General features: G+C 33.4%; 1 long non-coding RNA gene across 2 annotated transcripts; it reads right to left on the bottom strand.

Annotated features, from left to right (window-relative positions):
* Window positions 1-4,628: 4,628 nt before the first annotated feature.
* Window positions 4,629-7,213, bottom strand: LOC112460766. 2 transcript variants are annotated; one of them, XR_003041479.1, is made up of 5 exons: window positions 7,127-7,213; window positions 6,799-6,955; window positions 6,315-6,534; window positions 5,323-5,490; window positions 4,629-5,035 (listed from the first exon to the last, which is right to left on the bottom strand). It is a non-coding gene; the product is annotated as an uncharacterized LOC112460766 (long non-coding RNA). The 2 variants fall into 2 exon arrangements; XR_003041480.1 differs by having other exon boundaries at window positions 5,332-5,490.
* Between the last annotated feature and the right edge of the window lie 7,677 nt (window positions 7,214-14,890).

The following is a 14,890-nucleotide window of genomic DNA, read 5'->3' as shown; positions in this document are numbered from 1 at the left end:
CGAAAGTTATATGGGCCTTCTTTTTTTATATGTATAAAAAAGTAATTGTTAATCTAAAAGTTTTCTTTATAAGTCGTATAAAAAAAAAAAATATATATATATATATACACACACACAATATATATTTTTTTATCAGCTATCATAATAGTCAATTTTTTCATATATATTTTAATTTTTTCTTATAACGCAATATTTAATTTATTTCTTTGATATAATTTCTGCTTTTCAACTACATGTTGCTTGGCTTAAAATTAATAGATAAATTGTACATTCACAGCCAGATGACCAAAATAAGCATAATGTACACATGCTATATGAAATTATTTTTTATTATTGATAATTAATTATCTGCGATATTCTAACCACAGGTGCTATAATAATAAAAAAATGCTCTATAAAATTTATTAATAATTATATTTACATTCGTATTGTACAAACAAAGCAGTCAAAATATACATGCATTAATAAAAGTATATTATATAATTGTCAATTCTAATATAAGGTTTGCTTGTCAAAAGATACGTATGCTAAATTAAAAACATGTAAAACTAGAAATATTTATACAAATTATATGCATTTAAGAATATAATTTACACAAAAATGTATTCCTTAACACAATTTAATATGCTTCATATTGTAGTATTATTACTGTTAAAATATGAATAACAGATTAAATTATGCCTTTACACTAACAACTTCAGTTTTTAATTTATTATGATTATACATATATAAAGTATTATAAAGTCATTCCTCGTCTGTCATGCGGTACAGCTCGTATCTCTAGTCCACTCGATTATTAAGTTTTTAGGGCCACGAATAGTAAAGAATATAATGGATATAGATGAAGCGGTGTCACCGCAGCAGGTTTCTAAAAGTAACAGATGGGTACTACAATTAGCTTGCAAAACCTAAAAAAATTATATAAATTATATATATAGATTACATATTATATATAATTTTTTAATTAAACATTTAATAACACAATTAAGAATTTTAATTGACTATATACTAGCAATGATTATAATCGTAGCAACGAACAGACTAAAGACTTTTATCGAAAATTAGAAACATACATAGAGAAAAGCGAAAGTATTTAAATCTAGAGCATCTACCAAAAACAAGTAATAGATGGAAATACACAAAATCGTACTTTACTCACGAAGGGGAGCACCATGCCCCCGACTAGCGGCAGGATTCTGACCGCGCCCGAGCAGGATCCGAGCACCGACCTGGTGATCGGCGAAGGGTCTCATACGACCTACTGGACCTACTCTAAACCTGGCCGGATTTTGACCGCGCCCGAGCTGGATTCGAGCATCGAACGGGGGATCGGCGAAGAGTCGCCCACGACCTACTCTACGGAAAACTGCCTGAGGTTCCTCAGCTTGACGCCGCGCTATCGTCTCCAAAGGCACGACTTGGGCAACTCGGCGAACAGGAGCTTCAATAATTGGAGGCTCAGGTGGACCCGACCGCCTTACAACAATACAAATATAGATATACACCTATGTGTGTATGTGGTTATCTTATAACACCGTGAATGAATTGAATGTAAGCATGTTTAATTAGAAAAAAAGGAATAGTGCATCGTAACAGCTGCTAATGATTTCATGATTTAATTGAAATAACATGTGAAAACAAGTGATTATTTTTTTGGTATGTACATACAACAAGATTTTAATTATAGTTAACACATTATGTGTTAGAAGTTTAATATTTTATTTTGTACAATTAGAATTTATTTAATCGACTACATTTGGCGGATAATTATCGTGATTTCATTTTGTATTTTGATTTGTTTATTTTTTTAATATCCTAAAATAAATTGCACAACTATAAATCTATCATACATACAAATTAATTAACCCCAATCCCTTCAACGTTTTTTCAGCTATTTAATCAACGAGATTTTGACTGTTTGCCGTTTCGAGAGTAACTGAGCTAGGGCTTTAAAATTTCTATCTGAGATGTTCCCTACTATAACAATCATTTTTTAGAGGGGGATTATCCCACGACCGTTGGTTTTCCGGAACAAACGACCGGAAAACGACGTTAGAAACGTGTGGGACACGAAAGTGCATGGTTGAAGGGATTAGAGTTAATTATAAAACTATAAAAACGTACATATTGAAACAATCCGACTTACCGAATATTGTATAAAAAGTCACATATAATAATGATTGATAATGATAACAACAACATTGAAGAAATTATCCAATAAATATATAAATTGTCCTTTACCAACAAATCAGTTGAGTTTGGTATTTCATGTTCATGGTATATATTATTTTCAACGTCATTATTATGTGATAATCTTAATATAATGTGTTCTATAACCTCTGGAAAAATAATTATGTTTATTAAATAATTACGTTAATTATTAATAAATTATTTTTATATAAATAATTAGTATTTATTATTAACGAATTAATAATATAAAAAATAAAAATGTATTATAAATTAAACCTGTTCGTAAATTAAGTTATCGTTAGATTAAATTTATTTACAAACGTTTGTCATTACTGTCATTAGTATATTTATCTAATGTTTGCACAAACGCGCGCATACACAAAAAGAGGGACAAAAATATGGATTATTATACCACAAAGTAAAATTGCAAATACAGTGAACATTAATCGAATCATAATGTGAGATTATACTATTCTCTTCTTCACAAAATTTAATTAGACGAATTTGCTCTTTCCTTGATTTATTCACTCGTTATCTGTTGTGTTGTTGTGTTGTGCCAATTGTCTAAAAATAATAACATGATTATTTAGATTTAGAATGTCGAATATGGTAGAATGTCGCAAATGGTGGAATAAAACAAAACATAACATAGAGAGGTATGAAAACTTTGAACAATTAAGATTTGAAAGAAGGTTACAAGTACAAAATGAAATATAATAGAAAATAATTAAAAATAATTACATTTTGATTTTAACTAGCAGTGTTAATTAATGTTTGGTATGTAAGTACAGTGAATCTTTTAAACCATATGGATATTTACTGCTATTAAGAGAATAACGTTGATCTAAGAATTAGAAAAAGAAAATTAATAATGACAGTTGCGTGGGGACTTCGGTAATATGTTTAGATGTATTATTATTATTTGATGATGTCAAAAAGCTATAAGATCTTTGGAATAACGCGTACCATACTTACATTAGCTTATACTCAAAAGGTTATTTTGTTGGAATTTCTAACAAAAATGTCGATAACATAATCAATGCGGAAATAAATGTTGAAAATAATTATATAACATACATAATTTTCGATTAATATTATACTAATCAAAACGATAATTATGATCTCTAAGCATAACGGATAGGCATAAAGGTCTTACCTTCTTACCACATGAAATGTTCGTCTTTATGTCTTCTATATATGACAATAGATCAGCGACAATTTACAATGTGTAGAAGACTAAGGGCCTTCGCACAATGAAAAATATAAGAAACAAGGAACAGATATTAGCGATTGGAAATAAGAAATCAGGAATAAAAGCTGGCGTAACATTAATACACGGCTTCCGATAGGTTAAAAATCTATTATCTGCGTTATTCTCTGTTTCCGTTGCCTGTATTTTTCATCCAACTTTGTTCTTGATTCTTTAGTCCTAATATCTGTTCCTTGTTCCGTATATTTTTCATTGCGCGAAGGCCTTAACTTGTAGAGCACCTAGCTCTTTGTGCTGATTGGATTATTCAGATAAACGCTATTGGCTGTCGTAATACCGCACGAAATTATCTCTAGGCGCTTGCAGAGATCGCATTGTTGTCTTCCATTTTTACTAAGAGTCTAAAATTCTCTAGGAATATACATTCTTTCAACAGCTTGCATATCTTTCCAGTTCGAATATTTTAAACATTAACTGCAAATATTTTTGTTCACTCACAATTGAACCTGTGGTGATCTTAACAGATTTCATATCCGAATTTCTTGGAGCGAAAGTTATCTGGGCCTTCTTTTTTTATATGTATAGAAAAATAATTGTTAATCTAAAAGTTTTCTGCATAAATCGTATCTAAAAAAAAACATAAAAAAGATATTTTTTATCAGCTATCATAATAGTCAATTTTGTCATATATATTTTAATTTTTTCTTATAACGCAATATTTAATTTATTTCTTTGATTTAATCTCTGCTTTTCTACTACATGTTGCTTGGCTTAAAATTAATAGATAATTTGTACATTTACAGCCAGATGACCAAAATAAGCATAATGTACACATTAATTATCTGCGATATTCCAACCACAGGTGCTTTAATAATAAAAAAAATGCTCTAATTCATTAATAATTATAATTATATTTACATTCGTATTGTACAAACGAAACAGTCAAAATATACATGCATTAATAAAAGTATATTATATAATTGTAAATTCTAATATAATGTTTGCTTGTCGAGAGAGAGAGAGAGAGAGAGAGAGAGAGAGAGAGAGAGAGAGAGAGAAAGATACATATGCTGAATTAAAAACGTGTAAAGTAAATGTACCAATGCCTGGACACGTAACTAATATATCTGGACATTTATATCATTTTAGTCCTTAAATAAGTTATAACGCGAATTAAAATCAAATAATCAAAAATAAAAATATTTTTCTTGTATTATATATCTTTGATTTTAATTCGCTTTATACTTATTTAAAAACTAAAATGATAAAGGTGTCTATAGACATAAGTCTTAAGTGTCCCGGCAATAGTACATTTAGGTACCTTAAAACTTAGAGTATATATATAAATTATATCCATTCAATAATTACATAAAAGTATGTTCCTTAACACAATTTAATATGCTTTATATTGTAGTATTACTTAAAATATGAATAACAGATTAAATTATGCCTCTACACTAACAATTTCAGTTTTTAATTTATTATGATTATACATATAAAGTATTATAAAGTCATTCCTCATCTGTCATGCGGTACAGTACGTATCTCTAGTCCACTCGATTATTAAGTTTTCAGGGCCACGAATAGTAAAGAATATAATGGATATAGACGAAGCGGTGTCACCGCAGCAGGTTTCTAAAAGTAACAGATGGGTACTACAATTAGCTTGCAAAACCTAAAGAATTTATATATATTATATATTATATTACATATTATATATCATTTTTTAATTAAACATTTAATAACACAATTAAGAATTTTGATTGACTATATATACTAGCAATGATTATAATCGTGGCAACGAACAGACTAAAGGCTTTTATCGAAAATTACAAACATAAATAGAGAAAAGCGAAAGTATTTAAATCTAGAGCATCTACGAAAAACAAGCAAGTAATAGATGGAAATACACAAAATCGTACTTTACTCACGAAGGGAAGCACCATGCCCCCGACTAGCGGCAGGATTCTGACCGCGCCCGAGCATGATCCGATCATCGTTAACCGGGGGATCGCATCGTGCGATGGAATGGATTAGATCGCATATGACCTAATCCATGGAAAACTGCCTGAGGTTCCTCAGCTTGACGCCTGTTTTAAAATAAATTGCACAACTATAAATCTATCATACATACAAATTAATTAACCCCAATCCCTCCAACGTTTTTTTCCGCCATTTAATCAACGAGATTGTGACTGTTTGCCGTTTCGAGAGTAAATGAGCTAGGGCTCTGAAAGAGTGATGGCAAATTTCGCCCATTTTTGAGATCTCGAATTTCAAACTTTTTTTCATGGCAAATAGTACTATTTGATGAAACATTAATTCCAGTAAAATTTCAAGATGAGCATAGGTACGGTTTCGGAAATACAAGGGGGTGAAAAAATACGGGATATCGAAAATTCGTATAGGGTAACTTTGTCATTTTTAGAGATATTTTAAATCCGCAAGCGGGTGTTGTTTCGGAATCGGGTACAAACAATTTCAAAACAGCACCCGCTTGCGAATTTAAAATATCTCTAAAAATGACAAAGTTACCCTTATACGAATTTTCGATATCCCGTATTTTCACCCCCTTGTATCTCCAGTACCGTGCCTATGCTCATCTTGAAATTTTACTGGGATTAATGTTTCATCTAATAGTACTGTTTGGCATAAAAAGAAGTTTGAAATTCGAGGTCCCAAAAAATGGGCGATAAAACAGATTTTTTTGCCATCACCCTTTCTACCTGACGTTCCTTACTATAACAACTTTTTTTAGGGGGAGGGGGGAGATTATCCCACGGGCGTTGGTTTTCCGGAACAAACGATTGGAAAACGACGTTAGAAACGCGTGGGACACGAAAGTGCATGGTTAAAGGGATTAGGGTTAATTATGAAACTATAAAAACGCACATATTGAAACAATTCGACTTACCAAGTATCGAATATAAAGTTAGACACGAGGTGAGATATAAAAGAGATTGAAGTTTTACGTAATACTAATAACAATAATGACCACGTTGAAAGACTTATCCAATAATAATTATATAAATTGTCCTCTACCAACAAATCAGTTGAGTTTGGTATTTTATGTTCATGGTGCATATTATTTCCAACGTCATTATTATGTGACAATATAATGTGTTCTATCATCTCTGGAAAAATAATTATGTTTATTAAATAATTACGTTAATTATTAATAAATTATTCTTATAAATAATTAGTGTTTATTATTAACAAAGTAATAATATAAAAAATAAAAATTTATCATAAATTGAACCTGTTCGTAAATTAAATTATCGTTAGATTAAATTTATTTACAAACGTTTGTCATTAGTTTATTTATCTAATGTTTACACAAACGCGAACGAACGCGCGCGCACACACAAAAAGAGGGACAAAAATATGGATTATTTTACCACAGATGAATAACAGTTCAAATACATTGATCGCCGATATTAATCGAATCATAATGTGAGATTATACTATTCTCTTCTTCACAAAATTTAATTAGACGTATTTGCTCTTTTCCTTGATTTATCCACTCGTCATCTGTTGTGTTGTTATGCCAATTGTCTAAAATTAATAACAAGATTATTTAGATTTAGAATGTCGAATATGGTAGAATATCGCAAATGGTGGAATAAAACAAAACAACATAGAGAAGTATGAAAACTTTGAACAAGATTTGAAAGAAGGTTATAAGTACAAAATGAAATATAATAGAAAATAATTAAAAATAATTACATTTTGATTTTAACTAGCAGTGTTAATTGATGCTTGGTATGTAAGTACAGTGAATCTTTTAAACCATATGGATATTTACTGCTATTAAGAGAATAACGTTGATCTAAGAATTAGAAAAAGAAAATTAATAATGACAGTTGCGTGGTGACTTCGGTATGTTTAGATGTATTATTATTATTATTTGATGATGTCAAAAAACTATAAGATCTTTGGAATAACGCGTACCATACTTACATCAGCTTATACTCAAAAGGTTATTTTGTTGGAATTTCTAACAAAAATGTCGATAACATAATCAATGCGGAAATAAATGTTAAAAATAATTTTAACATATATAGTTTTCGATTAATATTATACTAGTCAAAACGACAATTATGATCTCTAAAGATTAGCGACAATTTATAATGTGTAGAAGACTATAAGGGTGACGCGACGCGCGACGCGTCTAGTGGGAACGCACCCTAACTTATATAGGGCATCTAGCTCTTTGTGCTGATTGGATTATTCAGATAAACGCTATTAGCTGTCGTAATACCGCACGAAATTATCTCTAGGTTTAGGCGTTTGCAGATCGCACCGTTGTCTTTCATTTTTAGTAAAAGTCTAAAATTTTCTCTAGGAATATACATTCTTTCAACAGCTTGCATATCTTTCCAGTTCGAATATTTTAAATATTAACAGATATTTTTGTTCACTGGCAATTGAACCTGATGATCTCAACAGATTTCATATCCGAAAGATTTCATTTCCTGGAAAGTTATCTGGGCCTTCTTTATTTATAGTGTAGAAAAATAATTGTTAATGTAAAAGTTCTTTGTATAAGTCGTATCTAAAAAAAATTTTTAAATAATATATTTTTTATCACCTATTATAATAGTCAATTTTTTATTTTAATCTCTGCTTTTCAATTGTATGTTACTTGGCCGGTTAAAATTGATAAGATAATATGCACACCCACAGATGGTCAAATAAGCATAATGCATACATACTTTAATAACATACGCGTATATCACTTTACTTTAATGTGATTATATCTTATTATTGATAATAAATCTTGTGACATTTCATTCAAAAACTTTTTAATAATAAAGAAGTGTGTTTCGTGCTCGACCTGATTTATTTTGCGAAACGCGATTAATACCGGAATTACTCAGAAAGAGTGCGAAACGAGGGGAGGGCTGCGGATAGAGAGAACGACTATCGTTATACAGCGATTAGTCTATAGTCTATACTGAGAACTCTTAGTAAATTTCACGGACATTGTCGTGGCTCGAATTGCTCGGAAATCTTGAGGCGTCAGTAGTCTGCCGCAAACGCGAGACGGAGATCTTGCCGAGCATCGACTTGATGCCCTTACGACGGAAATTTTGCGGTCGAACGGAAATCTTGTTCGCGAGGCAGACTCCGAACGCGAACGCGACACGACGACAATAATCCGGGGCGAGCTCCTTTGATGAGCTCGATGATCACTCTCGTAGAAAGTGCAAAGTCTCTGCAGATCACGCACTTAACGAGGATGGTTGGTCGGTGATGCCGCGCATACGAATCGGTGGTGAAACCACGCACAAAGTTTGCTATCATGCCGAGATAACTTAATGCAGAGACGTGCAAAAAGAGTCTGACCTGCGATTGTTCTCTTCCGCCGCGCCGCGGCGCCGGGAGGGTTCTCGAGGGACGGAAACGAAGGCGAGATCCGGAACGCGGCGCTCTCCGATTGATCCGGTGATTGACGGAGTTGCGCTGTGGGCACAATTTTCGCGAGCAAAGACACTGCGCGTGTCAGGAGTCGCGCCGTGCTCCGAGCTCCGATTCTCGACAATGCCGGCATGCGCGCACCTGTACGTGGGGCGGCATCGACCACGCGGGACGGCGTGATCGACAACCCCGTGCGAATCGAATTGGTGCCACGAGACTGACAGCAAGCACGTAGCAGTGAGCCTCGCGGCCCGATTACAGAATATGTTCGATCCTTAAAAAATTGGAATTAACGACATAAAGAAATTTCATATTGTTACAGTGTGATATTAACAATATGAGAATGTAGCATATTAAATAATGTTAAGAAATACATTTTTGTGCAAATTATATTATTGAATGCACATAATTTGTACAAATATTTCAGATCTTACACGTTTTGAATACAGGGGTGCTTGAATTCAGGAATTACGCCTAGGCACACCTATAGGTATAACTCTAATGCTATAGTATATATGACATAAACTAATAGATTATTGTTAGAGTTACCCACGTTAAATTTCTGAACGCAGCCTAGCATATACATATATCTTTCGACAATCATGCGTTAAAATTGACGTTCACTTATATAATAGATTTTTATCAATACGTATATATGTATATTTTAACCGCGTCGTGTACAACGACTACTTATATATTTTTATTAATACATGTATATTTTCACTACTTTGTATGTAACAGATTTTACGATGCAAATATAAATATAATTATTAACAAATTTCATGAAGTTTCACTTTATTAACTTACATTAGGATTCTATATTTAAATAGATTTCTTCTCTTGTGTTGTACGATGCATTAGGTACTCGAGGTGTCTGCTGGACCTCTGAACGTCTACAGAAATAAGAAAGAAGGTAAACGAAGCGTTCCCAAAAAGTTCTAAAAGTAGCACAGATACGTATTACAATAGGCTGATGGCGAAGCCTAAAAAGATAATTTATATGTATATATATGGACCAACTTGCAGCACCATGAACGTGTCTTTGAACATGAGTACATTAAATTGGACAAAGCAGTTGCTAATGATTTCACAATTTACTAGAATAATACATTAAAATTAGTGATTATTAATACTAATTATTTTTTGTGCAACAAATTAACACATTATGTGATAAAAGATTAGTATTATTACATTTTGTACTTTTGTTTTGTTTATATTTTTTATTTTATTTTAAATTCTGTATATACAACTAGGAACCTATTATTCATCATTTAAATAAATAAATTATGAAGTTGTAAAATCATAAGAGCATATAAGACAATTTGACTTACCAATTGTACGAAGAATTTAGTAAATGGAATTTATAGGCAATTAGCACTAATAAAGCGATTACTGAACATATATTAACTATATATAAGAATTTCAGGAACCCAGTCATGTAAGTTTCTAATCTTTTATTATCTGCATATTCAGTAGTATTTCGTAATATTGATGCATTTCCTCCTGTAACATCTAAAAAAGTAACTACGTTTGATAAATAATTATATTACGTGTAGTAATAGATTAATTTTATTAGTAAATAATATTCATTATTAAGGAATTATAATAGTGTTAGAAATAAAAACTATTATGAATGCAATGTTAAATTTGTTAGAAATTATAGTATCGTTAGAGCAATACTATTAGTAACAAAAAATTTGTCATAATATACATTAACTTCTTGTCCATCAAATTAAATTTAGAAAATAATCTAAAATGTATATATATTTACTTAATGTTGTTTTATGCAGGGTGTAACAGAACACCTGATATGAGCGCTCCGTTACACCCTGTATAATTAGAATTGTGGAGAATAATTTTAATTTTATTTATACATATTGTACTATTGCCTTTTGCATTACTTTTGCCTTTTTGTATGTTTTACGTAATGGTTTACATTATATAAACTTTTTATTTTAAATATGTCACTCTTCTCGCTGAAATATATTCTGTACTGATTTTAAAATAAATTTGTTACATTATATTTCTTGTTGCAATTGTCTATGTACATATATTAGCTTGTATTTATTAGCTTGTATGTAAAAAACACGAAGGTATTATTCTTCGAATTCTGTGATTATAAGAAAATAATTAACAGAATGAAAAAGCGTGTATGTATGTACATGAATATCTCTTCATTCTGTTAGGAGTGTTAGTACATTTCTAGAGATATAAATTATCTTACCACGGACTAAAATCGCAAATATAATGGTGCGTAGTGATTGCATGTTATAATATGAGATTCCACTCTTTTCTTCGCAAAACTTAATTAGATGAAATTGCTTCTTTCTTGAGTCATTCAATCCTAATCTAGCTTGATGTCGTTAGTCGTCTGAAATTATTAACATAGTCATTTTAGGCAAAATGATAGAAAAAAACAAGACATGATATTGACAATGAGATAAATTTCAAAGAAAATTGAACAGCCTTAAGAGAGCTATATTTACCATAAGATAAAGGAACAAAATAACAATAAAATATAAAATATGGAATATACTTATTTAAGAATAAAACATAATTTAGTTTGACTTATCGGCGTTAAAAGTCTTTCAGTATTTATATAAATATAATATATTCATTAAATCGTGGATATTTGTCGTTAAGAGAATTATAATGTTGCTCTGAGAATTCGAAAATTAAAAAATAATATTAGTTATGATAGGCAATCGGAAGATTTATGTGTATTTTAATTACTTGACGATGTCACGAAAATTAAAGTCTTTTGGAATGTCACGCAACGTTAGCAACGTTAGCAACTGATTATATTGTTGAAATTTCTAGAAACTAGAACTATAGTTTACAGTGTGATTAATGTAGGATCAAATGTTAGAAATAATTATAACGCAAATCACTTTTAATTAATATTATTACTAATTGAGACGACAATTATGATCTCTAAACGTAATCGATATAGGGATAAAGATTCTATCTCCTTACCACATAGGATATTTATTTCAACGTCCTCTACGTATGACGAGTTAACGACGATTAACGCAGTATGTAGGAGACAGGCATCTCTTTGTGACAATTGTATTATTCGCATAAACACTATTGGCTGTCTTAAGTGCCAATGCAAAACTGTTTATCTTTAGGTGCTCGCGAATCATATCGTTACACTGCTCCTTTGCGAATGATTTCCTTCTCATATAAAAAAAGAACTCAAAATTATGTAGATATATTACATATATCACAATATATGTTGCAATCATATATACATATAGCATTCTACAAATAGTATATTATATCTACAACCCATTATATGTCCTAGCAGAATCGATTATTTTCTCTTCTTTAATTTTACAGCCCGATCAACGTTGGCAACGCGGAACTGTGAACAACGGAAGAAGGTATGAAAGCTGTCATTCGCGGCGTAGAAGAAGAATAGGTACGTAGATGTCATACATTAAATTGGTACCATTACATGAGTATGATATTACATTGATAAGCATGTCGGAGCATATACTCGCGAATCGACGATCTATCGATTAAGGAAAGCCCGAAGAAACCCATAGCCGGGCAAACACATAAGATCGCGTGTGATCGTCATATTTATGTTCCCGTCCGCGACACGGCCCATAACCATCAGTTCGTCCCTTGAAAAACAAGTCGCTGGCTTTCGCACATTGTCCGCCGCGAGATAATCGCGGTCGCCTTGTTATTAATGCGTAATGGAATGTTGTTGTTTATGTCATTATGTTTCCGAGCAGCTAAATTTAGTAAAGTTGATCAGCTTAGTTCTTCTAATATGCATATAATGTTTATTTTTGGCGATTAAGTATAAGGAATCTCAGTCGTATATAATAATGCAACGTATCTTTGCGGATTTGTTTTATATCGGATGCGTATTGCAGCGGCAAATAAGTAGTACGATTATCTGCCGCATCATCGTTTCTCTTTTTTTTTTCTTCTATGATGTATTATTCAACTTTCTGATGCATCTGCGAGCATGATGCGGCAGGAATCGCGGTACCACCTTCTTATCTATCCGATCAGGCAGACTTTTCACTTAAATCTACGACGAATCATTCTTAAAGAGATATCAAGAAAGTTTGTCGCTTATTGCCATTCTTTAAACTTTAATGTCTTGTGTAATCAAACCCGCCTGTTAAAGTAGATTCTACTTGAAGCTAAATTGAGCACAATTAATCAACAATAAGTCTTCATTTATTCGCATGAACTGGCGTTTTTACCGCGCCTCTTAATTATGCAGCTATGCGTTCGTGCGTGACACGCGCCACCCGGCGAATCTTCGTGCCGGTGAAGACGAGTGGAGACGAGTGAACGAACGGGGGAGAGCCGTGGGCGAAGTGTTACTCGCGAAGTGGCCGCGCGCGCGATCGTGGCATCGCGTCGCCGCGGCATTTTCGCGTTGAACCTATCGCGGCCGCGCGGGGCACGTCGTAAACTCGCGGACATTCGCGCTCGCGTGGCACGTTGCATTCTTTTAATTACACGCGTGACCCGATACACAAGCCCATAAGCTCCGGCGCGAGCTGAGCGCTTAGAAACGGCCGACCTTTCTAAACGCGACGCGAAGTCGCGGGGTCGTAAAGAAAAAGGGAAACCGTGAGCGCGAGCGCGCGCAGGCAAGAGGACAAAGGATCCTCTCCTGATCGTCGTCGTCTTCCTCCTCGTTGTCGCCCCGCTATCTCGCGAGCCTCTCGATCGTTTCTTACCGCGACTATGTATAAGTGCGTTCGTTGGCGTAAAGTCGCCATCCTGCAATCTCGGATGTTTCATCTGGCAGCACGCAGTCGCTGCGTTATGGCACGGAGTTAATGCTATCGGAAGATAGCGCCACCATTGACTCGCCGATGCTTTTTAAAGACAGAACTTTAGCTCGGCAGTTTAAAAGTATTCATATTTTGATCGCGTGTTATTTGAATCTGAAAAATTACTTCTGTAGGAAACACCTTTTTAAACGTAGAAGATACCAAAGAGAGAAGATAAAAAGATTCGTTAAAAATAAATAAAAATGAAGAGGAAAAGGAAGAACTTGAATTAAGTTTAAGATATATAATTATTTTATCATTAGAAAGAAATGAGCACATTTCCTCTCATGTACAGAATATATTATCGTATCTCTTCATTTTTGTACACTTTTTATTATCTTACCCGGAAGAAATTTTATTTCTGAACATAATAAAATATTGATACTCGCTCAAGTCATCATTGTATAATTTGTTATGCGACATAAAGATCTTCATTAGAAAGTGCAAACAGCGATGCCGAGACGAGATGTTGTGAGACACATGCGTAAAACTCCTGGAATTAATTGGAAAAATTAAAAGAGCCGTGTTATTTTAAACATGCAAACACATACGCGGTGCAATAAAGATATCGATCAACGATCGCGGCTCTTTTGATCGCGGAAATCAAAATCGTGGTTAATGGGTTGATTAATTAAAGCTTCGACCGCGAGAGGGTATATGCCGCTCGTAAAAATACGGCACGCTCGCGATCTGGGCCACCCAGTACGCCGGGACCGGGGTTCCAGGTGGGTTTCGGCCACTCGTGCCGAAAATACGCTGGCGATCGCGAGATTCCAGAAAAACCCGGCATTATTTTGGAAAGTGCAGGTGGTTCGGTCAAAAATGAGCCACCGTCCACGCTCGTAACGAAAAAACGGACGGAAAAAGCGGTCGAGCGAGTCCGTGTCGTTTTCGGCGTTCCGCATATGTGCGAAATGCGAGGTTTTTGCGATATTTACTCATAACGTAATATTGACCAAGCCCCATCCTTTTCATCATTTCTTCTAAATAAGAAGTAATCTCACGCGTTAGATTTCCCGAAGAAACCACGACAATGAAAAATTACAATCTTTATTCGTGAGAGATTTCCTGTTTTATTGTCGAAGAAGTCAGTCAACGGTATGCACCACACGCATAGTCCGCGGCATTGTCTCTCAACGATTAGCGACGAAAAAGACGACATACAGTGGTGTCAGCTTTCCTAGGTTGTTCAGCGTTCTCTTCGCGCGGGATGAGACCGCGCCACGTGTGAACGCGGGTTTACCGTGTGCACGGCCGT

Source organism: Temnothorax curvispinosus, unplaced genomic scaffold, assembly GCF_003070985.1.
Source record: "Temnothorax curvispinosus isolate PA1 unplaced genomic scaffold, ASM307098v1 QBEX01010801.1, whole genome shotgun sequence".
In the NCBI taxonomy this organism is placed as follows: Eukaryota; Metazoa; Arthropoda; class Insecta; order Hymenoptera; family Formicidae; genus Temnothorax; species Temnothorax curvispinosus.
This window is presented reverse-complemented; position numbering and strand designations above follow the sequence as displayed.